Source organism: Sardina pilchardus, chromosome 13, assembly GCF_963854185.1.
Source record: "Sardina pilchardus chromosome 13, fSarPil1.1, whole genome shotgun sequence".
Classification (NCBI taxonomy): Eukaryota; Metazoa; Chordata; class Actinopteri; order Clupeiformes; family Clupeidae; genus Sardina; species Sardina pilchardus.
Window position 1 is genome coordinate 398400 of NC_085006.1, and position 27285 is coordinate 425684.

Genomic DNA, 27285 nt, shown 5'->3' on the forward strand with positions numbered 1-27285 from the left:
GTCCTGGGTTAAACTGGGTAAACCAGCCCTATCTGCAGTATGGAGTTGTCCTGGGTTAAACTGGGTAAACCAGCCCCAACTGTCCTGGGTTAAACTAGGTAAACCCAGCCCAATCTGCAGTGTAGAGTTGTCCTGGATTAAACTGGGTAAACCCAGCCCGTTCTGCAGCACAGAGTTGTCCTGGGTTAAATCAGCCCCAACTGTCCTGGGTTAAACAGGGTAAATCAATACGGAGTTGTCCTGGGTAGAACTGGGTAAACCAGCCCTATCTGCAGTACAGAGTTGTCCTGGGTTAAACCTGGGTTAAACCCAGAGTTGTCCTCGGTTAAACCTGGGTTAAAACCAGAGTTGTCCTGGGTTAAACTGAGTAAACCAGCCCCATCTGCAGTATGGAGTTGTCCTGGGTTAAACTGGGCAAACCAGCCCCATCTGCAGTATGGAGTTGTCCTGGGTTAAACTGGGTAAATCAATAAGGAGTTGTCCTGGGTTAAACTGGGTAAATCAATAAGGAGTTGTCCTGGGTTAAACTGGGTAAACCAGCCCTATCTGCAGTACAGAGTTGTCCTGGGTTAAACCCAGAGTTGTCCTGGGTTAAAATCAGAGTTGTCCTGGGTTAAACTTATTAAACCAGCCCCAACTGGTTGTCCTGGGTTAAACCTCGGTTAAACCCAGAGTTGTCCTGGGTTAAACCTGGGTTAAAATCAGAGTTGTCCTGGGTTAAACTGATTAAACCAGCCCCAGTTGTCCTGGGTTAAACTGGGTAAACCCATCCCCATCTGCAGTATGGAGTTGTCCTGGGTTAAACTGGGCAAACCAGCCCCATCTGCAGTATGGAGTTGTCCTGGGTTAAACTGGGTAAACCAGCCCTATCTGCAGTACAGAGTTGTCCTGGGTTAAACTGGGTAAATCAATAAGGAGTTGTCCTGGGTTAAACTGGGTAAACCAGCCCTATCTGCAGTACAGAGTTGTCCTGGGTTAAACCTCGGTTAAACCCAGAGTTGTCCTAGGTTAAAATCAGAGTTGTCCTGGGTTAAACTGATTAAACCAGCCCCAGATGTCCTGGGTTAAACTGGGTAAACCCATGCCCATCTGCAGTATGGAGTTGTCCTGGGTTAAACTGGGCAAACCAGCCCCATCTGCAGTGTGGAGTTGTCCTGGGTTAAACTGGGTAAACCAGCCCTATCTGCAGTACAAATTTGTCCTGGGTTAAACTGGGTAAATCAATACGGAGTTGTCCTGGGTTAAACTGGGTAAACCAGCCCTATCTGCAGTACAGAGTTGTCCTGGGTTAAACCCAGAGTTGTCCTGGGTTAAAATCAGAGTTGTCCTGGGTTAAACTGATTAAACCAGCCCCAACTGTCCTGGGTTAAACTGGGTAAACCCAGCCCCATCTGCATTATAGAGCTGTCTTGGGTTAAACCTGGGTTGAACCCAGAGTTGTCCTGGGTTAAACTGGGTAAACCAGCCCTATCTGCAGTATGGAGTTGTCCTGGGTTAAACTGGGTAAACCAGCCCCAACTGTCCTGGGACCCAGGACAACTCTGCACTGCAGATGGGGCTGGGTAAACCCAGCCCCATCTGCAGCACAGAGTTGTCCCAGGACCCAGAGTTGTCCTGGGTTAAACCTGGGTTAAATCAGCCCCAACTGTCCGGGGTTAAACTGGGTAAACCCATGCCCATCTGCAGTATGGAGTTGTCCTGGGTTAAACTGAGTAAACCAGCCCCATCTGCAGTATGGAGTTGTCCTGGGTTAAACTGGGTAAACCAGCCCCATCTGCAGTATGGAGTTGTCCTGGGTTAAACTGGGCAAACCAGTCCTATCTGCAGTATGGAGTTGTCCTGGGTTAAACTGGGTAAACCAGCCCTATCTGCAGTACAGAGTTGTCCTGGGTTAAACTGGGTAAATCAATACGGAGTTGTCCTGGGTTAAACTGGGTAAACCAGCCCTATCTGCAGTACAGAGTTGTCCTGGGTTAAACCTGGGTTAAACCCAGAGATGTCCTGGGTTAAAATCAGAGTTGTCCTGGGTTAAGCTGATTAAACCAGCCCCAACTGTCCTGGGTTAAACTGGGTAAACCCGGCCCCATCTGCATTATAGAGCTGTATTGGGTTAAACCTGGGTTAAACCCAGAGTTGTCCTGGGTTAAACTGGGTAAACCAGCCCTATCTGCAGTATGGAGTTGTCCTGGGTTAAACTGGGTAAACCAGCCCCAACTGTCCTGGGTTAAACTAGGTAAACCCAGCCCAATCTGCAGTGTAGAGTTGTCCTGGATTAAACTGGGTAAACCCAGCCCGTTCTGCAGCACAGAGTTGTCCTGGGTTAAATCAGCCCCAACTGTCCTGGGTTAAACAGGGTAAATCAATACGGAGTTGTCCTGGGTAGAACTGGGTAAACCAGCCCTATCTGCAGTACAGAGTTGTCCTGGGTTAAACCTGGGTTAAACCCAGAGTTGTCCTCGGTTAAACCTGGGTTAAAACCAGAGTTGTCCTGGGTTAAACTGAGTAAACCAGCCCCATCTGCAGTATGGAGTTGTCCTGGGTTAAACTGGGCAAACCAGCCCCATCTGCAGTATGGAGTTGTCCTGGGTTAAACTGGGTAAATCAATAAGGAGTTGTCCTGGGTTAAACTGGGTAAATCAATAAGGAGTTGTCCTGGGTTAAACTGGGTAAACCAGCCCTATCTGCAGTACAGAGTTGTCCTGGGTTAAACCCAGAGTTGTCCTGGGTTAAAATCAGAGTTGTCCTGGGTTAAACTTATTAAACCAGCCCCAACTGGTTGTCCTGGGTTAAACCTCGGTTAAACCCAGAGTTGTCCTGGGTTAAACCTGGGTTAAAATCAGAGTTGTCCTGGGTTAAACTGATTAAACCAGCCCCAGTTGTCCTGGGTTAAACTGGGTAAACCCATCCCCATCTGCAGTATGGAGTTGTCCTGGGTTAAACTGGGCAAACCAGCCCCATCTGCAGTATGGAGTTGTCCTGGGTTAAACTGGGTAAACCAGCCCTATCTGCAGTACAGAGTTGTCCTGGGTTAAACTGGGTAAATCAATAAGGAGTTGTCCTGGGTTAAACTGGGTAAACCAGCCCTATCTGCAGTACAGAGTTGTCCTGGGTTAAACCTCGGTTAAACCCAGAGTTGTCCTAGGTTAAAATCAGAGTTGTCCTGGGTTAAACTGATTAAACCAGCCCCAGATGTCCTGGGTTAAACTGGGTAAACCCATGCCCATCTGCAGTATGGAGTTGTCCTGGGTTAAACTGGGCAAACCAGCCCCATCTGCAGTGTGGAGTTGTCCTGGGTTAAACTGGGTAAACCAGCCCTATCTGCAGTACAAATTTGTCCTGGGTTAAACTGGGTAAATCAATACGGAGTTGTCCTGGGTTAAACTGGGTAAACCAGCCCTATCTGCAGTACAGAGTTGTCCTGGGTTAAACCCAGAGTTGTCCTGGGTTAAAATCAGAGTTGTCCTGGGTTAAACTGATTAAACCAGCCCCAACTGTCCTGGGTTAAACTGGGTAAACCCAGCCCCATCTGCATTATAGAGCTGTCTTGGGTTAAACCTGGGTTGAACCCAGAGTTGTCCTGGGTTAAACTGGGTAAACCAGCCCTATCTGCAGTATGGAGTTGTCCTGGGTTAAACTGGGTAAACCAGCCCCAACTGTCCTGGGACCCAGGACAACTCTGCACTGCAGATGGGGCTGGGTAAACCCAGCCCCATCTGCAGCACAGAGTTGTCCCAGGACCCAGAGTTGTCCTGGGTTAAACCTGGGTTAAATCAGCCCCAACTGTCCGGGGTTAAACTGGGTAAACCCATGCCCATCTGCAGTATGGAGTTGTCCTGGGTTAAACTGAATAAACCAGCCCCATCTGCAGTATGGAGTTGTCCTGGGTTAAACTGGGTAAACCAGCCCCATCTGCAGTATGGAGTTGTCCTGGGTTAAACTGGGCAAACCAGTCCTATCTGCAGTATGGAGTTGTCCTGGGTTAAACTGGGTAAACCAGCCCTATCTGCAGTACAGAGTTGTCCTGGGTTAAACTGGGTAAATCAATACGGAGTTGTCCTGGGTTAAACTGGGTAAACCAGCCCTATCTGCAGTACAGAGTTGTCCTGGGTTAAACCTGGGTTAAACCCAGAGATGTCCTGGGTTAAAATCAGAGTTGTCCTGGGTTAAGCTGATTAAACCAGCCCCAACTGTCCTGGGTTAAACTGGGTAAACCCGGCCCCATCTGCATTATAGAGCTGTATTGGGTTAAACCTGGGTTAAACCCAGAGTTGTCCTGGGTTAAACTGGGTAAACCAGCCCTATCTGCAGTATGGAGTTGTCCTGGGTTAAACTGGGTAAACCAGCCCCAACTGTCCTGGGTTAAACTAGGTAAACCCAGCCCAATCTGCAGTGTAGAGTTGTCCTGGATTAAACTGGGTAAACCCAGCCCGTTCTGCAGCACAGAGTTGTCCTGGGTTAAATCAGCCCCAACTGTCCTGGGTTAAACAGGGTAAATCAATACGGAGTTGTCCTGGGTAGAACTGGGTAAACCAGCCCTATCTGCAGTACAGAGTTGTCCTGGGTTAAACCTGGGTTAAACCCAGAGTTGTCCTCGGTTAAACCTGGGTTAAAACCAGAGTTGTCCTGGGTTAAACTGAGTAAACCAGCCCCATCTGCAGTATGGAGTTGTCCTGGGTTAAACTGGGCAAACCAGCCCCATCTGCAGTATGGAGTTGTCCTGGGTTAAACTGGGTAAATCAATAAGGAGTTGTCCTGGGTTAAACTGGGTAAATCAATAAGGAGTTGTCCTGGGTTAAACTGGGTAAACCAGCCCTATCTGCAGTACAGAGTTGTCCTGGGTTAAACCCAGAGTTGTCCTGGGTTAAAATCAGAGTTGTCCTGGGTTAAACTTATTAAACCAGCCCCAACTGGTTGTCCTGGGTTAAACCTCGGTTAAACCCAGAGTTGTCCTGGGTTAAACCTGGGTTAAAATCAGAGTTGTCCTGGGTTAAACTGATTAAACCAGCCCCAGTTGTCCTGGGTTAAACTGGGTAAACCCATCCCCATCTGCAGTATGGAGTTGTCCTGGGTTAAACTGGGCAAACCAGCCCCATCTGCAGTATGGAGTTGTCCTGGGTTAAACTGGGTAAACCAGCCCTATCTGCAGTACAGAGTTGTCCTGGGTTAAACTGGGTAAATCAATAAGGAGTTGTCCTGGGTTAAACTGGGTAAACCAGCCCTATCTGCAGTACAGAGTTGTCCTGGGTTAAACCTCGGTTAAACCCAGAGTTGTCCTAGGTTAAAATCAGAGTTGTCCTGGGTTAAACTGATTAAACCAGCCCCAGATGTCCTGGGTTAAACTGGGTAAACCCATGCCCATCTGCAGTATGGAGTTGTCCTGGGTTAAACTGGGCAAACCAGCCCCATCTGCAGTGTGGAGTTGTCCTGGGTTAAACTGGGTAAACCAGCCCTATCTGCAGTACAAATTTGTCCTGGGTTAAACTGGGTAAATCAATACGGAGTTGTCCTGGGTTAAACTGGGTAAACCAGCCCTATCTGCAGTACAGAGTTGTCCTGGGTTAAACCCAGAGTTGTCCTGGGTTAAAATCAGAGTTGTCCTGGGTTAAACTGATTAAACCAGCCCCAACTGTCCTGGGTTAAACTGGGTAAACCCAGCCCCATCTGCATTATAGAGCTGTCTTGGGTTAAACCTGGGTTGAACCCAGAGTTGTCCTGGGTTAAACTGGGTAAACCAGCCCTATCTGCAGTATGGAGTTGTCCTGGGTTAAACTGGGTAAACCAGCCCCAACTGTCCTGGGACCCAGGACAACTCTGCACTGCAGATGGGGCTGGGTAAACCCAGCCCCATCTGCAGCACAGAGTTGTCCCAGGACCCAGAGTTGTCCTGGGTTAAACCTGGGTTAAATCAGCCCCAACTGTCCGGGGTTAAACTGGGTAAACCCATGCCCATCTGCAGTATGGAGTTGTCCTGGGTTAAACTGAATAAACCAGCCCCATCTGCAGTATGGAGTTGTCCTGGGTTAAACTGGGTAAACCAGCCCCATCTGCAGTATGGAGTTGTCCTGGGTTAAACTGGGCAAACCAGTCCTATCTGCAGTATGGAGTTGTCCTGGGTTAAACTGGGTAAACCAGCCCTATCTGCAGTACAGAGTTGTCCTGGGTTAAACTGGGTAAATCAATACGGAGTTGTCCTGGGTTAAACTGGGTAAACCAGCCCTATCTGCAGTACAGAGTTGTCCTGGGTTAAACCTGGGTTAAACCCAGAGATGTCCTGGGTTAAAATCAGAGTTGTCCTGGGTTAAGCTGATTAAACCAGCCCCAACTGTCCTGGGTTAAACTGGGTAAACCCGGCCCCATCTGCATTATAGAGCTGTATTGGGTTAAACCTGGGTTAAACCCAGAGTTGTCCTGGGTTAAACTGGGTAAACCAGCCCTATCTGCAGTATGGAGTTGTCCTGGGTTAAACTGGGTAAACCAGCCCCAACTGTCCTGGGTTAAACTAGGTAAACCCAGCCCAATCTGCAGTGTAGAGTTGTCCTGGATTAAACTGGGTAAACCCAGCCCGTTCTGCAGCACAGAGTTGTCCTGGGTTAAATCAGCCCCAACTGTCCTGGGTTAAACAGGGTAAATCAATACGGAGTTGTCCTGGGTAGAACTGGGTAAACCAGCCCTATCTGCAGTACAGAGTTGTCCTGGGTTAAACCTGGGTTAAACCCAGAGTTGTCCTCGGTTAAACCTGGGTTAAAACCAGAGTTGTCCTGGGTTAAACTGAGTAAACCAGCCCCATCTGCAGTATGGAGTTGTCCTGGGTTAAACTGGGCAAACCAGCCCCATCTGCAGTATGGAGTTGTCCTGGGTTAAACTGGGTAAATCAATAAGGAGTTGTCCTGGGTTAAACTGGGTAAATCAATAAGGAGTTGTCCTGGGTTAAACTGGGTAAACCAGCCCTATCTGCAGTACAGAGTTGTCCTGGGTTAAACCCAGAGTTGTCCTGGGTTAAAATCAGAGTTGTCCTGGGTTAAACTTATTAAACCAGCCCCAACTGGTTGTCCTGGGTTAAACCTCGGTTAAACCCAGAGTTGTCCTGGGTTAAACCTGGGTTAAAATCAGAGTTGTCCTGGGTTAAACTGATTAAACCAGCCCCAGTTGTCCTGGGTTAAACTGGGTAAACCCATCCCCATCTGCAGTATGGAGTTGTCCTGGGTTAAACTGGGCAAACCAGCCCCATCTGCAGTATGGAGTTGTCCTGGGTTAAACTGGGTAAACCAGCCCTATCTGCAGTACAGAGTTGTCCTGGGTTAAACTGGGTAAATCAATAAGGAGTTGTCCTGGGTTAAACTGGGTAAACCAGCCCTATCTGCAGTACAGAGTTGTCCTGGGTTAAACCTCGGTTAAACCCAGAGTTGTCCTAGGTTAAAATCAGAGTTGTCCTGGGTTAAACTGATTAAACCAGCCCCAGATGTCCTGGGTTAAACTGGGTAAACCCATGCCCATCTGCAGTATGGAGTTGTCCTGGGTTAAACTGGGCAAACCAGCCCCATCTGCAGTGTGGAGTTGTCCTGGGTTAAACTGGGTAAACCAGCCCTATCTGCAGTACAAATTTGTCCTGGGTTAAACTGGGTAAATCAATACGGAGTTGTCCTGGGTTAAACTGGGTAAACCAGCCCTATCTGCAGTACAGAGTTGTCCTGGGTTAAACCCAGAGTTGTCCTGGGTTAAAATCAGAGTTGTCCTGGGTTAAACTGATTAAACCAGCCCCAACTGTCCTGGGTTAAACTGGGTAAACCCAGCCCCATCTGCATTATAGAGCTGTCTTGGGTTAAACCTGGGTTGAACCCAGAGTTGTCCTGGGTTAAACTGGGTAAACCAGCCCTATCTGCAGTATGGAGTTGTCCTGGGTTAAACTGGGTAAACCAGCCCCAACTGTCCTGGGACCCAGGACAACTCTGCACTGCAGATGGGGCTGGGTAAACCCAGCCCCATCTGCAGCACAGAGTTGTCCCAGGACCCAGAGTTGTCCTGGGTTAAACCTGGGTTAAATCAGCCCCAACTGTCCGGGGTTAAACTGGGTAAACCCATGCCCATCTGCAGTATGGAGTTGTCCTGGGTTAAACTGAGTAAACCAGCCCCATCTGCAGTATGGAGTTGTCCTGGGTTAAACTGGGTAAACCAGCCCCATCTGCAGTATGGAGTTGTCCTGGGTTAAACTGGGCAAACCAGTCCTATCTGCAGTATGGAGTTGTCCTGGGTTAAACTGGGTAAACCAGCCCTATCTGCAGTACAGAGTTGTCCTGGGTTAAACTGGGTAAATCAATACGGAGTTGTCCTGGGTTAAACTGGGTAAACCAGCCCTATCTGCAGTACAGAGTTGTCCTGGGTTAAACCTGGGTTAAACCCAGAGATGTCCTGGGTTAAAATCAGAGTTGTCCTGGGTTAAGCTGATTAAACCAGCCCCAACTGTCCTGGGTTAAACTGGGTAAACCCGGCCCCATCTGCATTATAGAGCTGTATTGGGTTAAACCTGGGTTAAACCCAGAGTTGTCCTGGGTTAAACTGGGTAAACCAGCCCTATCTGCAGTATGGAGTTGTCCTGGGTTAAACTGGGTAAACCAGCCCCAACTGTCCTGGGTTAAACTAGGTAAACCCAGCCCAATCTGCAGTGTAGAGTTGTCCTGGATTAAACTGGGTAAACCCAGCCCGTTCTGCAGCACAGAGTTGTCCTGGGTTAAATCAGCCCCAACTGTCCTGGGTTAAACAGGGTAAATCAATACGGAGTTGTCCTGGGTAGAACTGGGTAAACCAGCCCTATCTGCAGTACAGAGTTGTCCTGGGTTAAACCTGGGTTAAACCCAGAGTTGTCCTCGGTTAAACCTGGGTTAAAACCAGAGTTGTCCTGGGTTAAACTGAGTAAACCAGCCCCATCTGCAGTATGGAGTTGTCCTGGGTTAAACTGGGCAAACCAGCCCCATCTGCAGTATGGAGTTGTCCTGGGTTAAACTGGGTAAATCAATAAGGAGTTGTCCTGGGTTAAACTGGGTAAATCAATAAGGAGTTGTCCTGGGTTAAACTGGGTAAACCAGCCCTATCTGCAGTACAGAGTTGTCCTGGGTTAAACCCAGAGTTGTCCTGGGTTAAAATCAGAGTTGTCCTGGGTTAAACTTATTAAACCAGCCCCAACTGGTTGTCCTGGGTTAAACCTCGGTTAAACCCAGAGTTGTCCTGGGTTAAACCTGGGTTAAAATCAGAGTTGTCCTGGGTTAAACTGATTAAACCAGCCCCAGTTGTCCTGGGTTAAACTGGGTAAACCCATCCCCATCTGCAGTATGGAGTTGTCCTGGGTTAAACTGGGCAAACCAGCCCCATCTGCAGTATGGAGTTGTCCTGGGTTAAACTGGGTAAACCAGCCCTATCTGCAGTACAGAGTTGTCCTGGGTTAAACTGGGTAAATCAATAAGGAGTTGTCCTGGGTTAAACTGGGTAAACCAGCCCTATCTGCAGTACAGAGTTGTCCTGGGTTAAACCTCGGTTAAACCCAGAGTTGTCCTAGGTTAAAATCAGAGTTGTCCTGGGTTAAACTGATTAAACCAGCCCCAGATGTCCTGGGTTAAACTGGGTAAACCCATGCCCATCTGCAGTATGGAGTTGTCCTGGGTTAAACTGGGCAAACCAGCCCCATCTGCAGTGTGGAGTTGTCCTGGGTTAAACTGGGTAAACCAGCCCTATCTGCAGTACAAATTTGTCCTGGGTTAAACTGGGTAAATCAATACGGAGTTGTCCTGGGTTAAACTGGGTAAACCAGCCCTATCTGCAGTACAGAGTTGTCCTGGGTTAAACCCAGAGTTGTCCTGGGTTAAAATCAGAGTTGTCCTGGGTTAAACTGATTAAACCAGCCCCAACTGTCCTGGGTTAAACTGGGTAAACCCAGCCCCATCTGCATTATAGAGCTGTCTTGGGTTAAACCTGGGTTGAACCCAGAGTTGTCCTGGGTTAAACTGGGTAAACCAGCCCTATCTGCAGTATGGAGTTGTCCTGGGTTAAACTGGGTAAACCAGCCCCAACTGTCCTGGGACCCAGGACAACTCTGCACTGCAGATGGGGCTGGGTAAACCCAGCCCCATCTGCAGCACAGAGTTGTCCCAGGACCCAGAGTTGTCCTGGGTTAAACCTGGGTTAAATCAGCCCCAACTGTCCGGGGTTAAACTGGGTAAACCCATGCCCATCTGCAGTATGGAGTTGTCCTGGGTTAAACTGAGTAAACCAGCCCCATCTGCAGTATGGAGTTGTCCTGGGTTAAACTGGGTAAACCAGCCCCATCTGCAGTATGGAGTTGTCCTGGGTTAAACTGGGCAAACCAGTCCTATCTGCAGTATGGAGTTGTCCTGGGTTAAACTGGGTAAACCAGCCCTATCTGCAGTACAGAGTTGTCCTGGGTTAAACTGGGTAAATCAATACGGAGTTGTCCTGGGTTAAACTGGGTAAACCAGCCCTATCTGCAGTACAGAGTTGTCCTGGGTTAAACCTGGGTTAAACCCAGAGATGTCCTGGGTTAAAATCAGAGTTGTCCTGGGTTAAGCTGATTAAACCAGCCCCAACTGTCCTGGGTTAAACTGGGTAAACCCGGCCCCATCTGCATTATAGAGCTGTATTGGGTTAAACCTGGGTTAAACCCAGAGTTGTCCTGGGTTAAACTGGGTAAACCAGCCCTATCTGCAGTATGGAGTTGTCCTGGGTTAAACTGGGTAAACCAGCCCCAACTGTCCTGGGTTAAACTAGGTAAACCCAGCCCAATCTGCAGTGTAGAGTTGTCCTGGATTAAACTGGGTAAACCCAGCCCGTTCTGCAGCACAGAGTTGTCCTGGGTTAAATCAGCCCCAACTGTCCTGGGTTAAACAGGGTAAATCAATACGGAGTTGTCCTGGGTAGAACTGGGTAAACCAGCCCTATCTGCAGTACAGAGTTGTCCTGGGTTAAACCTGGGTTAAACCCAGAGTTGTCCTCGGTTAAACCTGGGTTAAAACCAGAGTTGTCCTGGGTTAAACTGAGTAAACCAGCCCCATCTGCAGTATGGAGTTGTCCTGGGTTAAACTGGGCAAACCAGCCCCATCTGCAGTATGGAGTTGTCCTGGGTTAAACTGGGTAAATCAATAAGGAGTTGTCCTGGGTTAAACTGGGTAAATCAATAAGGAGTTGTCCTGGGTTAAACTGGGTAAACCAGCCCTATCTGCAGTACAGAGTTGTCCTGGGTTAAACCCAGAGTTGTCCTGGGTTAAACTGATTAAACCAGCCCCAACTGGTTGTCCTGGGTTAAACCTCGGTTAAACCCAGAGTTGTCCTGGGTTAAACCTGGGTTAAAATCAGAGTTGTCCTGGGTTAAACTGATTAAACCAGCCCCAGATGTCCTGGGTTAAACTGGGTAAACCCATCCCCATCTGCAGTATGGAGTTGTCCTGGGTTAAACTGGGCAAACCAGCCCCATCTGCAGTATGGAGTTGTCCTGGGTTAAACTGGGTAAACCAGCCCTATCTGCAGTACAGAGTTGTCCTGGGTTAAACTGGGTAAATCAATAAGGAGTTGTCCTGGGTTAAACTGGGTAAACCAGCCCTATCTGCAGTACAGAGTTGTCCTGGGTTAAACCTCGGTTAAACCCAGAGTTGTCCTGGGATAAAATCAGAGTTGTCCTGGGTTAAACTGATTAAACCGGCCCCAGATGTCCTGGGTTAAACTGGGTAAACCCATGCCCATCTGCAGTATGGAGTTGTCCTGGGTTAAACTGGGTAAACCCATGCCCATCTGCAGTATGGAGTTGTCCTGGGTTAAACTGGGCAAACCAGCCCCATCTGCAGTGTGGAGTTGTCCTGGGTTAAACTGGGTAAACCAGCCCTATCTGCAGTACAAATTTGTCCTGGGTTAAACTGGGTAAATCAATACGGAGTTGTCCTGGGTTAAACTGGGTAAACCAGCCCTATCTGCAGTACAGAGTTGTCCTGGGTTAAACCCAGAGTTGTCCTGGGTTAAAATCAGAGTTGTCCTGGGTTAAACTGATTAAACCAGCCCCAACTGTCCTGGGTTAAACTGGGTAAACCCAGCCCCATCTGCATTATAGAGCTGTCTTGGGTTAAACCTGGGTTGAACCCAGAGTTGTCCTGGGTTAAACTGGGTAAACCAGCCCTATCTGCAGTATGGAGTTGTCCTGGGTTAAACTGGGTAAACCAGCCCCAACTGTCCTGGGACCCAGGACAACTCTGCACTGCAGATGGGGCTGGGTAAACCCAGCCCCATCTGCAGCACAGAGTTGTCCCAGGACCCAGAGTTGTCCTGGGTTAAACCTGGGTTAAATCAGCCCCAACTGTCCGGGGTTAAACTGGGTAAACCCATGCCCATCTGCAGTATGGAGTTGTCCTGGGTTAAACTGAGTAAACCAGCCCCATCTGCAGTATGGAGTTGTCCTGGGTTAAACTGGGTAAACCAGCCCCATCTGCAGTATGGAGTTGTCCTGGGTTAAACTGGGCAAACCAGTCCTATCTGCAGTATGGAGTTGTCCTGGGTTAAACTGGGTAAACCAGCCTTATCTGCAGTACAGAGTTGTCCTGGGTTAAACTGGGTAAATCAATACGGAGTTGTCCTGGGTTAAACTGGGTAAACCAGCCCTATCTGCAGTACAGAGTTGTCCTGGGTTAAACCTGGGTTAAACCCAGAGATGTCCTGGGTTAAAATCAGAGTTGTCCTGGGTTAAGCTGATTAAACCAGCCCCAACTGTCCTGGGTTAAACTGGGTAAACCCGGCCCCATCTGCATTATAGAGCTGTATTGGGTTAAACCTGGGTTAAACCCAGAGTTGTCCTGGGTTAAACTGGGTAAACCAGCCCTATCTGCAGTATGGAGTTGTCCTGGGTTAAACTGGGTAAACCAGCCCCAACTGTCCTGGGTTAAACTAGGTAAACCCAGCCCAATCTGCAGTGTAGAGTTGTCCTGGATTAAACTGGGTAAACCCAGCCCGTTCTGCAGCACAGAGTTGTCCTGGGTTAAATCAGCCCCAACTGTCCTGGGTTAAACAGGGTAAATCAATACGGAGTTGTCCTGGGTAGAACTGGGTAAACCAGCCCTATCTGCAGTACAGAGTTGTCCTGGGTTAAACCTGGGTTAAACCCAGAGTTGTCCTCGGTTAAACCTGGGTTAAAACCAGAGTTGTCCTGGGTTAAACTGAGTAAACCAGCCCCATCTGCAGTATGGAGTTGTCCTGGGTTAAACTGGGCAAACCAGCCCCATCTGCAGTATGGAGTTGTCCTGGGTTAAACTGGGTAAATCAATAAGGAGTTGTCCTGGGTTAAACTGGGTAAATCAATAAGGAGTTGTCCTGGGTTAAACTGGGTAAACCAGCCCTATCTGCAGTACAGAGTTGTCCTGGGTTAAACCCAGAGTTGTCCTGGGTTAAAATCAGAGTTGTCCTGGGTTAAACTGATTAAACCAGCCCCAACTGGTTGTCCTGGGTTAAACCTCGGTTAAACCCAGAGTTGTCCTGGGTTAAACCTGGGTTAAAATCAGAGTTGTCCTGGGTTAAACTGATTAAACCAGCCCCAGATGTCCTGGGTTAAACTGGGTAAACCCATCCCCATCTGCAGTATGGAGTTGTCCTGGGTTAAACTGGGCAAACCAGCCCCATCTGCAGTATGGAGTTGTCCTGGGTTAAACTGGGTAAACCAGCCCTATCTGCAGTACAGAGTTGTCCTGGGTTAAACTGGGTAAATCAATAAGGAGTTGTCCTGGGTTAAACTGGGTAAACCAGCCCTATCTGCAGTACAGAGTTGTCCTGGGTTAAACCTCGGTTAAACCCAGAGTTGTCCTGGGTTAAAATCAGAGTTGTCCTGGGTTAAACTGATTAAACCAGCCCCAGATGTCCTGGGTTAAACTGGGTAAACCCATGCCCATCTGCAGTATGGAGTTGTCCTGGGTTAAACTGGGCAAACCAGCCCCATCTGCAGTGTGGAGTTGTCCTGGGTTAAACTGGGTAAACCAGCCCTATCTGCAGTACAGAGTTGTCCTGGGTTAAACTGGGTAAATCAATACGGAGTTGTCCTGGGTTAAACTGGGTAAACCAGCCCTATCTGCAGTACAGAGTTGTCCTGGGTTAAACCCAGAGTTGTCCTGGGTTAAAATCAGAGTTGTCCTGGGTTAAACTGATTAAACCAGCCCCAACTGTCCTGGGTTAAACTGGGTAAACCCAGCCCCATCTGCATTATAGAGCTGTCTTGGGTTAAACCTGGGTTGAACCCAGAGTTGTCCTGGGTTAAACTGGGTAAACCAGCCCTATCTGCAGTATGGAGTTGTCCTGGGTTAAACTGGGTAAACCAGCCCCAACTGTCCTGGGACCCAGGACAACTCTGCACTGCAGATGGGGCTGGGTAAACCCAGCCCCATCTGCAGCACAGAGTTGTCCCAGGACCCAGAGTTGTCCTGGGTTAAACCTGGGTTAAATCAGCCCCAACTGTCCTGGGTTAAACTGGGTAAACCCATGCCCATCTGCAGTATGGAGTTGTCCTGGGTTAAACTGAGTAAACCAGCCCCATCTGCAGTATGGAGTTGTCCTGGGTTAAACTGGGTAAACCAGCCCCATCTGCAGTATGGAGTTGTCCTGGGTTAAACTGGGCAAACCAGTCCTATCTGCAGTATGGAGTTGTCCTGGGTTAAACTGGGTAAACCAGCCCTATCTGCAATACAGAGTTGTCCTGGGTTAAACTGGGTAAATCAATACGGAGTTGTCCTGGGTTAAACTGGGTAAACCAGCCCTATCTGCAATACAGAGTTGTCCTGGGTTAAACCTGGGTTAAACCCAGAGATGTCCTGGGTTAAAATCAGAGTTGTCCTGGGTTAAGCTGATTAAACCAGCCCCAACTGTCCTGGGTTAAACTGGGTAAACCCGGCCCCATCTGCATTATAGAGCTGTATTGGGTTAAACCTGGGTTAAACCCAGAGTTGTCCTGGGTTAAACTGGGTAAACCAGCCCTATCTGCAGTATGGTGTTGTCCTGGGTTAAACTGGGTAAACCAGCCCCAACTGTCCTGGGTTAAACTAGGTAAACCCAGCCCAATCTGCAGTGTAGAGTTGTCCTGGATTAAACTGGGTAAACCCAGCCCGTTCTGCAGCACAGAGTTGTCCTGGGTTAAATCAGCCCCAACTGTCCTGGGTTAAACAGGGTAAATCAATACGGAGTTGTCCTGGGTAGAACTGGGTAAACCAGCCCTATCTGCGGTACAGAGTTGTCCTGGGTTAAACCTGGGTTAAACCCAGAGTTGTCCTCGGTTAAACCTGGGTTAAAACCAGAGTTGTCCTGGGTTAAACTGAGTAAACCAGCCCCATCTGCAGTATGGAGTTGTCCTGGGTTAAACTGGGCAAACCAGCCCCATCTGCAGTATGGAGTTGTCCTGGGTTAAACTGGGTAAACCAGCCCTATCTGCAGTACAGAGTTGTCCTGGGTTAAACTGGGTAAATCAATAAGGAGTTGTCCTGGGTTAAACTGGGTAAATCAATAAGGAGTTGTCCTGGGTTAAACTGGGTAAACCAGCCCTATCTGCAGTACAGAGTTGTCTTGGGTTAAACCCAGAGTTGTCCTGGGTTAAAATCAGAGTTGTCCTGGGTTAAACTGATTAAACCAGCCCCAACTGGTTGTCCTGGGTTAAACCTCGGTTAAACCCAGAGTTGTCCTGGGTTAAACTGATTAAACCAGCCCCAGATGTCCTGGGTTAAACTGGGTAAACCCATCCCCATCTGCAGTATGGAGTTGTCCTGGGTTAAACTGGGCAAACCAGCCCCATCTGCAGTATGGAGTTGTCCTGGGTTAAACTGGGTAAACCAGCCCTATCTGCAGTACAGAGTTGTCCTGGGTTAAACTGGGTAAATCAATAAGGAGTTGTCCTGGGTTAAACTGGGTAAACCAGCCCTATCTGCAGTACAGAGTTGTCCTGGGTTAAACCTCGGTTAAACCCAGAGTTGTCCTGGGTTAAACTGATTAAACCAGCCCCAGATGTCCTGGGTTAAACTGGGTAAACCCATGCCCATCTGCAGTATGGAGTTGTCCTGGGTTAAACTGGGCAAACCAGCCCCATCTGCAGTGTGGAGTTGTCCTGGGTTAAACTGGGTAAACCAGCCCTATCTGCAGTGCAGAGTTGTCCTGGATTAAACTGGGTAAATCAATACGGAGTTGTCCTGGGTTAAACTGGGTAAACCAGCCCTATCTGCAGTACAGAGTTGTCCTGTGTTAAACCCAGAGTTGTCCTGGGTTAAAATCAGAGTTGTCCTGGGTTAAACTGATTAAACCAGCCCCAACTGTCCTGGGTTAAACTGGGTAAACCCAGCCCCATCTGCATTATAGAGCTGTCTTGGGTTAAACCTGGGTTGAACCCAGAGTTGTCCTGGGTTAAACTGGGTAAACCAGCCCTATCTGCAATATGGAGTTGTCCTGGGTTAAACTGGGTAAACCAGCCCCAACTGTCCTGGGACCCAGGACAACTCTGCACTGCAGATGGGGCTGGGTAAACCCAGCCCCATCTGCAGCACAGAGTTGTCCCAGGACCCAGAGTTGTCCTGGGTTAAACCTGGGTTAAATCAGCCCCAACTGTCCTGGGTTAAACAGGGTAAACCCAGCCCCATCTGCAGTACAGAGTTGTCCTGGGTTAAACTAGGTAAACCAGCCCCATCTGCAGTGAAGAGTTGTCCTGGGTTAAACTGGGTAAACCAGCCCCAACTGTCCTGGGTTAAACTAGGTAAACCCAGCCCCATCTGCAGTGCAGAGTTGTCCTGGATTAAACTGGGTAAACCCAGCCCCATCTGCAGCACAGAGTTGTCCTGGGTTAAACCAGCCCCAACTGTCCTGGGCTAAACAGGGTAAACCCAGCCCCATCTGCAGTACAGAGTTGTCCTGGGTTAAACTGGGTAAACCAGCCCCATCTGCAGTGCAGAGTTGTCCTGGGTTAAATTGGGTAAACCCAGCCCCATCTGCAGTATGGACTTTTCCTGGGTTAAACTGGGTAAACCAGCCCCAACTGTCCTGGGTTAAACCGGGATAACCCAGCCCAATCTGCAGTACAGAGTTGTCCTGGGTTAAACTGGGTAAACCAGCCCCAACTGTCCTGGATTAAACTGTGTAAAACCAGCCCCATCTGCAGTAAAGAGTTGTCCTGGGTTAAATTGGGTAAATCAATACTGAGTTGTCCTGGGTTAAACTGGGTAAACCAGCCCTATCTGCAGTACAGAGTTGTCCTGGGTTAAACCTGGGTTAAACCCTGAGTTGTCCTGGGTTAAACCTGGGTAAAAATCAGAGTTGTCCTGGGTTAAACTGAGTAAACCAGCCCCAACAGTCCTGGGTTAAACTGGGTAAACCCAGCCCCATCTGCAGTACAGAGTTGTCCTGGGTTAAACTGGGTAAACCAGCCCTATCTGCAGTACAGAGTTGTCCATAGTTAAACCAGGGTTAAACCCAGAGTTGTCCTGGGTTAAACTGGGTAAACAAGCCCCATCTGTCCTGGATTAAACAGGGTAAACCAGCCCCAACTGCAGTGCAGAGTTGTCCTGGGTTAAACTGGCTAAACCAGCCCCATCTGCAGTAGAGAGTTGTCCTGGGTTAAACTGGGTAAACCAGCTCCATCTGTCCTGGATTAAACAGGGTAACCCAGCCCCAACTGCAGTGCAGAGATGTCCTGGGTTAAACTGGCTAAACCAGCCCCATCTGCAGTAGAGAGTTGTCCTGGGTAGAACTGGGTAAACCAGCCCTATCTGCAGTACAGAGTTGTCCTGGGTTAAACTGGGTAAACCAGCCACATCTGCAATACGAAACTGGGTAAACCGGACCCATCTGTCCTGGGTTAAACTGGGTAAACCAGCCCCATCTGTCCTGGGTTAACTGCTAGTAGCAGCTACAATTAGGTTGGGAAATGATATTTGAAGCGTGCTGCTTTAGCCGCGGTTTAGTCAGGTTTTAGTGTTAGCTAATGCTACTTTAGCAACATTTAGTGCCCCGGTTATCTTGTTAACAGGTAGGCCTAAATTGGGTATGTCTAACTGGCTGACATTACTTGTTGGAAAAGGTAGAGTGTGAAAGTTGTCATGAAGGTAAATTCAGATGTAATCAGTAGCCTGTAACTCTTTCCCCCAAAGATATGAAGTCAATTATGTTAACATAGTGTCTTTTTATTGTATACGGGTGGTTGACGTTTTAGGCCGAAAAAAAGTTTTTGAAAAAAAATTCAGATATTATGCATGGAAATCACTTAGTTATGTTGCACTGACTCTCCCATTCCCAAAATATGTATGATCTTTTAGAATTTGTATTGAAATTCATATTTATTCACTAATGTCTTGTGTTAGTGACTAAAATTATCATATGGTGTGACATGAAAGTTATTGTGTGTAAAACTATGATGGGGTATATATTTTTTATGTGAGTCAGTGTATCATAATCTTCTATCTTTTCTTCATCAAGATCTAGCATTTCCTTGTGGAAATGTATTATATTTTACAGTATATTTATTCATCAATACACAAAGTAAGGCATTTGTCCCTAATCTTTCAATAAACTTCATATTAATTTGGACATATCTTGATACAAAAGAAATTAAATGCATACAATGTTTGCTGACCCTATTTCCTATCTGTTACATTCAGATTTGTATGATTTAGACTCCGAAAGCCTTTTTATTTTCATAATTTCTTGATGTTTCTTGATGTCACACCAAATGATATGGTGTCACACCATATGATAAATTACACCAAATAACAATCTATTAACGCAAAAATGTGAATATATGCATTTCACAAACAATAAATCACAGTTTAAGACAAATATATCACATAAAGGATCACTGTTAAAAACTCAGAACTTTGTAAAACAGAATTTCACCAGATATTGTATAGCACTTGGGTAATAGGTGCCACATATTAAATAATAAATGTTAACAAAATGTTAAATATGTTAAAATATGTATAACACTAAACTATTAATTAAACATATGTTTGAAAAAAACATTATTTATGTAGGAAAATACAGATTATATCATATAGTGTGACAAATAAATCATATGGTGTGACAGCAAAACCCCATCACACCATATGATATGGGGTCACTCCATATGAGGTTTCATGCACTTAGCAGAACAATGAGTCTTGAGGCTACATGCTAGGACCAAAATCATATGCTCACTTTAACATGGTAACATAGATTTAAAGATAATTTTGACCAAAAAACTATTTACTTTTGAAATTTTCCTGAAAATTGGGTCACACCAAAAGACAGCGAAAAGTGGAACTGAGATAGGAGTGCTGGAAATACTTGATTTATTGAAAGAAATATGAGAGATAACTCAACAAGTAAACTTTCAATGTCCTTCTGAGAAGTTATTATACTTCCTGAATGAGGAAGGACCCCCTATCCCTAAAGGTCTCCACGCAATTGCACAAAAACATAATTTAGGGTCACACCATATGATATTGATTTTTGGGACAAAATGTTTTTGTTTATGGCTTGTTCAAAAATATTATGCCTGGACTTTAAACACTACAGACTTACAAGTAGACATCTTTAGTATTCATTGTATTTAAGTAATGGGAAAATATTAGAGGTGGGCATAGATTAATTTTGTTAATCTAGATTAATCTCACTGTAATCTTGAAATTAATCTAGATAAATCTAGATTAATTTTAGGTGCACCAGCGCAAAATTTAGATGCACCCACATTTTTCATTGCATCGCCTTTAACGCTAAAAGGTCCCCTTTTTATTGCTGTCCTTTCATATAATGATTTTTTAACAACAAAAAGTCTAGAAAAAGCTTGAAACACAATAAAAGATTTTTTTCTTTACAAAATTATTTATATAAGCCTATTCTACATACTGAAATGTCTGATATTCATGACGGCACACTTTATGCATGTTGCAGCCTATATTACAACTCTGCCTCTTTAATTCAGCTGTCTACTTGAAACCTCAAAATGTAAACAAAGCCTAGCATAGTTGGCTAGTTTATCATAGTTTACTAGTTGGACTGCTCAGTTTCCCCACGTGTGTTTACTGTAAGTTTCAATGTGGGCTAATACTTTTTCTCCTTTCGAGTTTTGGAGTTGGAAAACATTGGTATTGAGATTATCATCCAACTCATGCAAGAGTGACTTGAATGTAAGAGTTTTAATCAACTTTCTGCAGCAATGATGCTAACCGGAATTTATATTAATTTAGCTAACGTCTTCTATATGCATCATTGCTTTCACGATAGTGAATGTTTTATTTGGATTAAATGTGCATGTCGAGGGGCGGGTCGCGACTCGCGAGTGTCCATTGAGCGCGCACGGGAGAGTGAGGGAGAGGGAGAGGGAGAGGGAGAGAAAGCGGGCCAAGGAGAGGGGGGTTACTTCTATTAGGAATGAGCGATCAGGTGCCATTCGGGAGGGGTCTGAGCTTATCGTCCATGTTGGGAGGATGTATCTTTGGTTACTGTTTGGTAAAGTTGCAGCATAGTCTACAATGACAACTTGTGAAAGAAAGCAGCCGAGCAGCGTCAGGTGCACCAGTGCGACCTAGACTTTTTTCAGGCGCACTCTTAAACATTGGCGTTCGCGCTAAGATATCAAGGTGAAAGTGATCATAGCTTGCATGGTATAGACCCAGCTCCCAGCCCAACTTTGAGAATAGATTAACGCCGATATTTTTTTTATCGCCCGATAAGAGTTACACGATAACGCAGCACGTTAACGCCGATAACGGCCCACCACTAGAAAATATATTAATTAGATTTTTTTTATTCAAAATCAAACTTTATGAAATGGGCTCGGGACAGTTACGCCATATGAGCATTTCCTGGTTTGGCTGAAAATTTTGAGAAATAGGAATATGACTGGCATGAATGGTCCATATGTTCATATAAAGCAGGTTTTTCTGAACCATATAACCACATTTATTTGCAGATTAGACATTTCTTTACTTCAGTTTGACACTCTGGACCAAAAAAAGGCCATGTCATGTCAACCACCCATACTTGTCCCAAATGTATTTTTTCATTAGCAGGATGGACAAAACAAAAATACCTGCAAAAAAGAGGGTACGGGTTCCCACCCAGAAAATGAAGGAACTTCAGAACTCCCCGCCCACCAATGAGCAACCTGGTAAATTGATGTAATACTGTGAAATAGCTTAATTTCTGTTGGCGTAAAGGTAATGTTAATCATAACATTATGTTTCAAATGAAGTCTAAAAAGACCATCCTAAATTGTTGTGCCTAAATGGAGTTAGTTAAACAGTCTCTCTCTCTCTCTCTCTCTCTCTCAGGGTGTTTTGCATTTGTCAGATGGGAGGATGGTTATACTGGCAAAGTCTTTACAGGATCTGACATTTTGGCAAGAGATGAGGCTCCGGTGCAGCTGCAAGATCTTAGATCAGGAGATCCTGTTTTAGCAAAGTGGTCAGATGGTAAATTTTATAGGGCCATTGTTGAATATATTTCAAGGGAAGATCAGGCTAAGCCGCCGAAAGGGCGCACAACTCGACAGGGCTTTTTAAGTTTGTTAAAAGGCGATGAGCCATCAGACTCAACGTCAGGGTCTGACATCATTATAGTGGATAGGAGCCAACTGTCTGATCATGGCGAGGAAATCCCAGCGTTGAATCCATCATCCGACGGAGGACACGCAACAGGCTGCAACACCGCTGGCCCACCACCTTATGGGTAGGCTAGTCATAAGTATTACATAATCGCCTGTGCCCACAAGTTCAAAACTTTATCATTATCCATTCAACCCCCCAAAAAACAGCATTAGGATAACTTTGTTATCTAATCTGTGATCATATAATTTCAGTAAATAGTTTGTGAATGACAAATACAAACTTTACTTAAAACATCTGTATCCACTTAGATTTAGGGATTCAAAGTTTTGAACTAATATGCCTATGCTGATCATTTCAGTTCTTTGCAGCTACTTATATCTATTTTAGGCAATTTGTGTTTACAAAAATGTCATTTATGGTTCAATGTATTTTTTTTTTTAATGATAGCTCTACAAAAGGGGGCACCATTGTTCCATCACCCTACAGAGGCAATACTGTCAGCCCATCACCGTATGGCCTCAACACCTCTGGTCCACCTCCCTACGGAAGCAGTGCACCCAGCCCATCACCGTATGGCCTCAACACCTCTGGTCCACCTCCCTATGGAAGCAATGCACCCAGCCCATCACTGTCTGATGTTGCGTTTTGTGTCTACTCTGGTGAATATAGGGCTACTACAATCACAGTTGAGATCGCTACTCCGTGGGTGTGTGTGTATTTCTTCGAAAAACAGCGAGGCTCTCGCTTTTTCAAGAAGAGTGGTGTGGTGTCTTTGTCTTTGGATTCTGTGTTTTTTTCACACCTTACCAAAGAGTATGCTTGTCTTTAGACTCTACGAGTTCTTCGCCTTGCTAAAGAATGTGTGCTTCCCCTTCTGTCTCTGCAAAACTTGCCTTGCAGAAGAGGAAGTGACTGTCAGTATCGTGTTTTTTGCAGGGGCTCCTTTTCAACTGGTTTAGGATGTACGAAAGGACTGAGAGGGTGATTCATTGTAACCATCGATTAGGAGGCCTAGCTCCGCAATATAAGTTTCTAGCAACGTATGTATCGTATGCATGTTCATGTTGATTCAGAGAAAGGCATAGACTACCATAGGCTGCTGGGCGTCAAGCTATATGACAGCATTTTATCATGTGGTGAATTAATAACTAACGTCAGTTTAACATGTCAGAACTTTTGATCGGCGTTTCAAGTCCATGGCGCGAATAAAGCATGATGGTGTTAACTGTCGAGCTGTGGCGCAGCTGGTTGGAGCATGTGCCACGTACGCCAGCGTTCGGGGTTCGAAACCCACTCGAAGAACTTCTCCGGAACTCATCAAGAGAAAAATTGTCGTTTTATTAAAAAATGAAAGATTTTCTGTTTTGCAAATTTTTTTATGTTTGCGATGTCTGCTGAAAAGAAAAGTTAATAGCCTATGTGAATTCGTGGTTCAGCGCACACTCACGCACATTTTTACATTGACATAGTGTCGGGCTCAGGTGTCTGTCGAGAGAGAAGAGGGAGAGGCAGTCGTCCTCAGTGGCACATATAGGTAGGCTATAATGTAGTGAACTGGTTAGACCAGTGTGGGGGAGGGGGCATGATCGCACAAGACAATTGCTGTTCATGAAATGGATCTCACATACGGCTGTCGATTTTTAAATGTAGCCTAGGCCTACTACACCACTTGCGAAATCGGACGTGGCACATAGCCTAATTATTAGGCTACTGGATTTAATATAGCAAATCCATGGACTTTGTTCATCCTATATAGGCCTATACAATAAGTATAAAATCCGACAATCCAAAACGATATCTCCCAGAAACGAAAAACAAGTTTGTTGAGTAGCCTAGTCCTTCCAACAATCTCAGCTTTTGCGTTTGATAGATAAAAGGCATCCTGTCCTGCTGTATTCCAATGAGAAAAAAACATCCAAGGTATAGGGTCACGGTAATGCAGAATGCATGAATCTCTCTCTCTCTCTCTCTCTCTCTCTCTCTCTCTCTCTCTCTCTCTCTCTCTCTCTCTCTCTCTCTCTCTCTCTCTCTCTCTCTCTCTCTCTCTCTCTCTCTCTCTCTCTCTCTCTCTCTCTCTCTCTCTCTCTCTCTCTCCCTCTCCCAAATGGCGAACCTTGAAAATTATTTAGGATATAGAGCCGTGTCCATTACGCACTACAGTTATTTTTTAGGCTATTGTTTTATTTGAGTGTTTTTGTCTACCATGGCAAACATAGTTGAAACGTTCGCTCTAAACTTATGTATTGTTTTAAGAGAATATGCCAATGATAATGGCACTTTGTAAAAACAACAAATTCTTAGGATTTGTCCTCTCACCTGCAGCAGGCCCATTCAAAAGCCCATCCACCTCATTTGCATTTGAAAGAGCCAATCACTAAAGTGACACATTTAGTCTGGAAAAAGTAGCAGGCTAGCCTACTTTATGAGTTTTTTTGACCCCTCTAATAAATTGCCTATAGGCCTACTACAATATGGAGGAAGGGCTGCCTAACTGTTCCCCCTAAGAGTTTTTTCATAAGATAAAATGTTTACGCTATTCAAGTTTAGGATTTGGTAGACAAGACAACCTCGGAAAAGTTCTTCAGATAATTTTTTTTTTATTATTGAATTAAAGGAAAGAAAATGTATCACCGGGGTTTCGGGGCTTGCGAAGGCATTCGTTGATCTTATCGATGCAGTCCTTGCGGCCACTTCTCCCCATCGTAGGAAACTTTCTGTTTAGTGTTGACAACACAAAGGCCTTCACGTTGTGTGGCAGTGCTTGCTTGCCCTTCGATCCATCCCAGTTGGTGGTTTATAGTTATAGTCTATATGTGACCTTCCACGGCGAAATCAGTCACAATGTCCAAATTTTCAAAATCAAAGTTATTACGTTTTCAGGAAGGGGCATAATCAACCTTCAAAACGATACCTATATCTAATGAATTGAACGTCATATTACTGAAATATAAACATTCAAAGGAGTTGAGTTCATCCTGTCATGCCAATAGAAAAACGGAGAAATCTGCCTCTGAGGTTAACCGTCGGCTCAACACTCACGAACGCTTTGTAAGGTCGCCGCTATTACAAGATTTACGGTACTTGTATCAACGACACTGCACACGGATGGCTTGGTGGTTGTCAATGAGTGCAATTACCGTAAATATTGGAATAGAGCGGCAAAAACGAGACGCCTCTAACTTCCTGCTTCCTCTAACTTTCTCACCTCAACAAACTCACGTTTTTAGACTACAAAAGGTCAGTTTTTCGGCGAAATGTATTCACGGCCATACAGTGCAGACCTCCCACTGTTTCAAAACACTTACAAAAAAAATCCACGATTTTAGCACAAGTGACATAAATGGCCATTTTTCTCAGAAACGCCTGTTGCGACAAGCGACTGGTTTTGCCGTGGAACGACACATATGAGTAAGCGCTTATGCTCTAATCGCATAATAAAAGAAGCACCTGCATTCCACAGCAAGGCTATTAACACCTGTCACTGAGCTATGGACAAGCAGTTATGCTCGAAAATTATCATAATAACAGACACACCTAATTGTATGGCTCTATGTTTAAACACATAAAATTAGCAAGCATTTCCTCCCGATAGCAGCAACGTTTGCTTTCTTTTTCTGTCGGTCCGCGGTTGCTTGGTCAATTGCGCAGCAAATTATCAGATCCCGTAGCCTATCTGTTCAATACAGAAGAAGACTAACTAATGAATAGAATAGAATATATACTTTTTTGATCCCGTGAGGGAAATTCAGTTCTCTGCATTTAACTCAATTTAACCGAATTAGTGAACACACAGCACACAGTGAACACACAGCGAGGTGAATCACACAACCCAGAGCAGTGAGCTGCCTGCCCAACCAGCGGCGCTCGGGGAGCAGTGAGGGGCTAGGTGCCTTGCTCAAGGACACTTCAGCCGTGGTGGACTGGTCGGGGATCAAACCGGCAACCCTCCGGTTACAAGCCCGATGCACTAACCAGTACACCACGGCTGCCCTAACTATTACCTATATATTTCTTATAACGAAACGCGAAGAAAAAATACGAGGACTGACCGTCTCGTTTCTCCGCGTTTCCCCCAATACCATGGCGACAAAGAGAAATAAATATGATTTGACATTTAAGCTGATTGCTGACAAATTTGCCACACAATTCGGGAGAAGCAGCGGACAGGAGCCCCACCACAAGCAAGCACTTCTAGCCCAAATTAACATGGCAACGTTGCCTATGACTAAAGTGTCTAAGTAGGCTAGTCCTACTAATATTACATTTGATTGGTAACATCTTTGTAGCGCGCCAGTTTACCCATCCCCTACATCAAAACAGCTTAGAATCAATCAAAGAATCAGCTGTGTCGGCGTTAGGCTGTAGGCGATTTTCTATAACCATTTTCATTCATTTCAACAATGGTTCATTGAAACGTCGTTTGAATAATTTCGCCAGTCATCACCTTCATTGTAATGATTAAATGAGATTAAGGAGTCGACTATTGACGGATATGCGGTCTTCATCATTTTGAAATGCGGGATGAAAATTTCTGCCACCTGGTGGTTGTTTGGGTACATTGCCTTAGCCTCGAAAAAAATCGGCTTGACGGCCTGCGGGATCTCTTCGGGAGTCCCGCGGGAGAAGGTGCATTCTCAACCCGTACCCACTGTATTCATTGCTTTGGATCTGTGCATCAAAGGGGATTCTGTCGTAGCCCCAGTGCCACCTACATCCGTGATGTCTACAAACACTGCAACTCACACCAATGACCCTGAGATTGGCTGTGTTAAGAACTTTGTGCATAAAGTAAAAATGTACCCCACCATCAAACCTGTGCGACAGAAGTTGCGGCGTTTGCCATTTGCTATTAGAGACGCTGTCTCTGCCGAGCTGAATCGCCTGTTGACCGCTGGTGTCATTGAGAAAATTGCTGCCTCTGCCTGGGTGTCCCCCATTGTGGTCACTGCAAAGAAAAATGGTGGAATCCGGATGTGTGCCGATCTACGGGAGCCGAACAAGGCTGTGGTCATAGACAGCTATCCGCTGCCCCACATCGATGAACTGCTCGCCAACCTGCGTGGTGCTAAGGTATTTTCCAGCATTGACCTTACAAATGCATACTATCAGTTGCCACTCCACGAGGGCAGTAGAGACATTACAGCCTTTATTACACATGAGGGGCTCTTCAGATTTTGCAGGGTGCCCTACGGCTTAGCCTCCGCACCTTCTGCGTTTCAAAAAATGATGGCAACAATACTACAAGGAACACCTGGTGTTCAAAACTACCTTGATGATTTGATCATCTATGGTGACACGCCTGCTACACACGACAGTAACCTCAAATCTGTCCTGCTGAAACTAAAAGGCTTAGTGCTGAATGATAACAAGTGTCAGTTCAAGCAGACTTCACTGCGCTTCCTTGGTCATGTCATCACTGCTGAGGGGATCCTGCCTGACCAAGAACACTTTGATGCAATCCTAAATGCCCCGCCCCCATCTGATGCAGTTACCGTGAGGTCATTCTTAGGCCTTGTGTCCTGGTACTCTAAATTTCTACCTAGCTTTGCTACAGTCGTTGCCCCTATGCGTGAGTGTGCCAAAGAAACAGACACATTTACATGGACTGAAGCTGCTCAAAGCAGTTTTGAGGAAGTTAAGCAGCTCCTTGTAGCTAGTCAAGCTCTTGCTCTTTATGACCCCACACTCCGCTCCGTGATCTCTA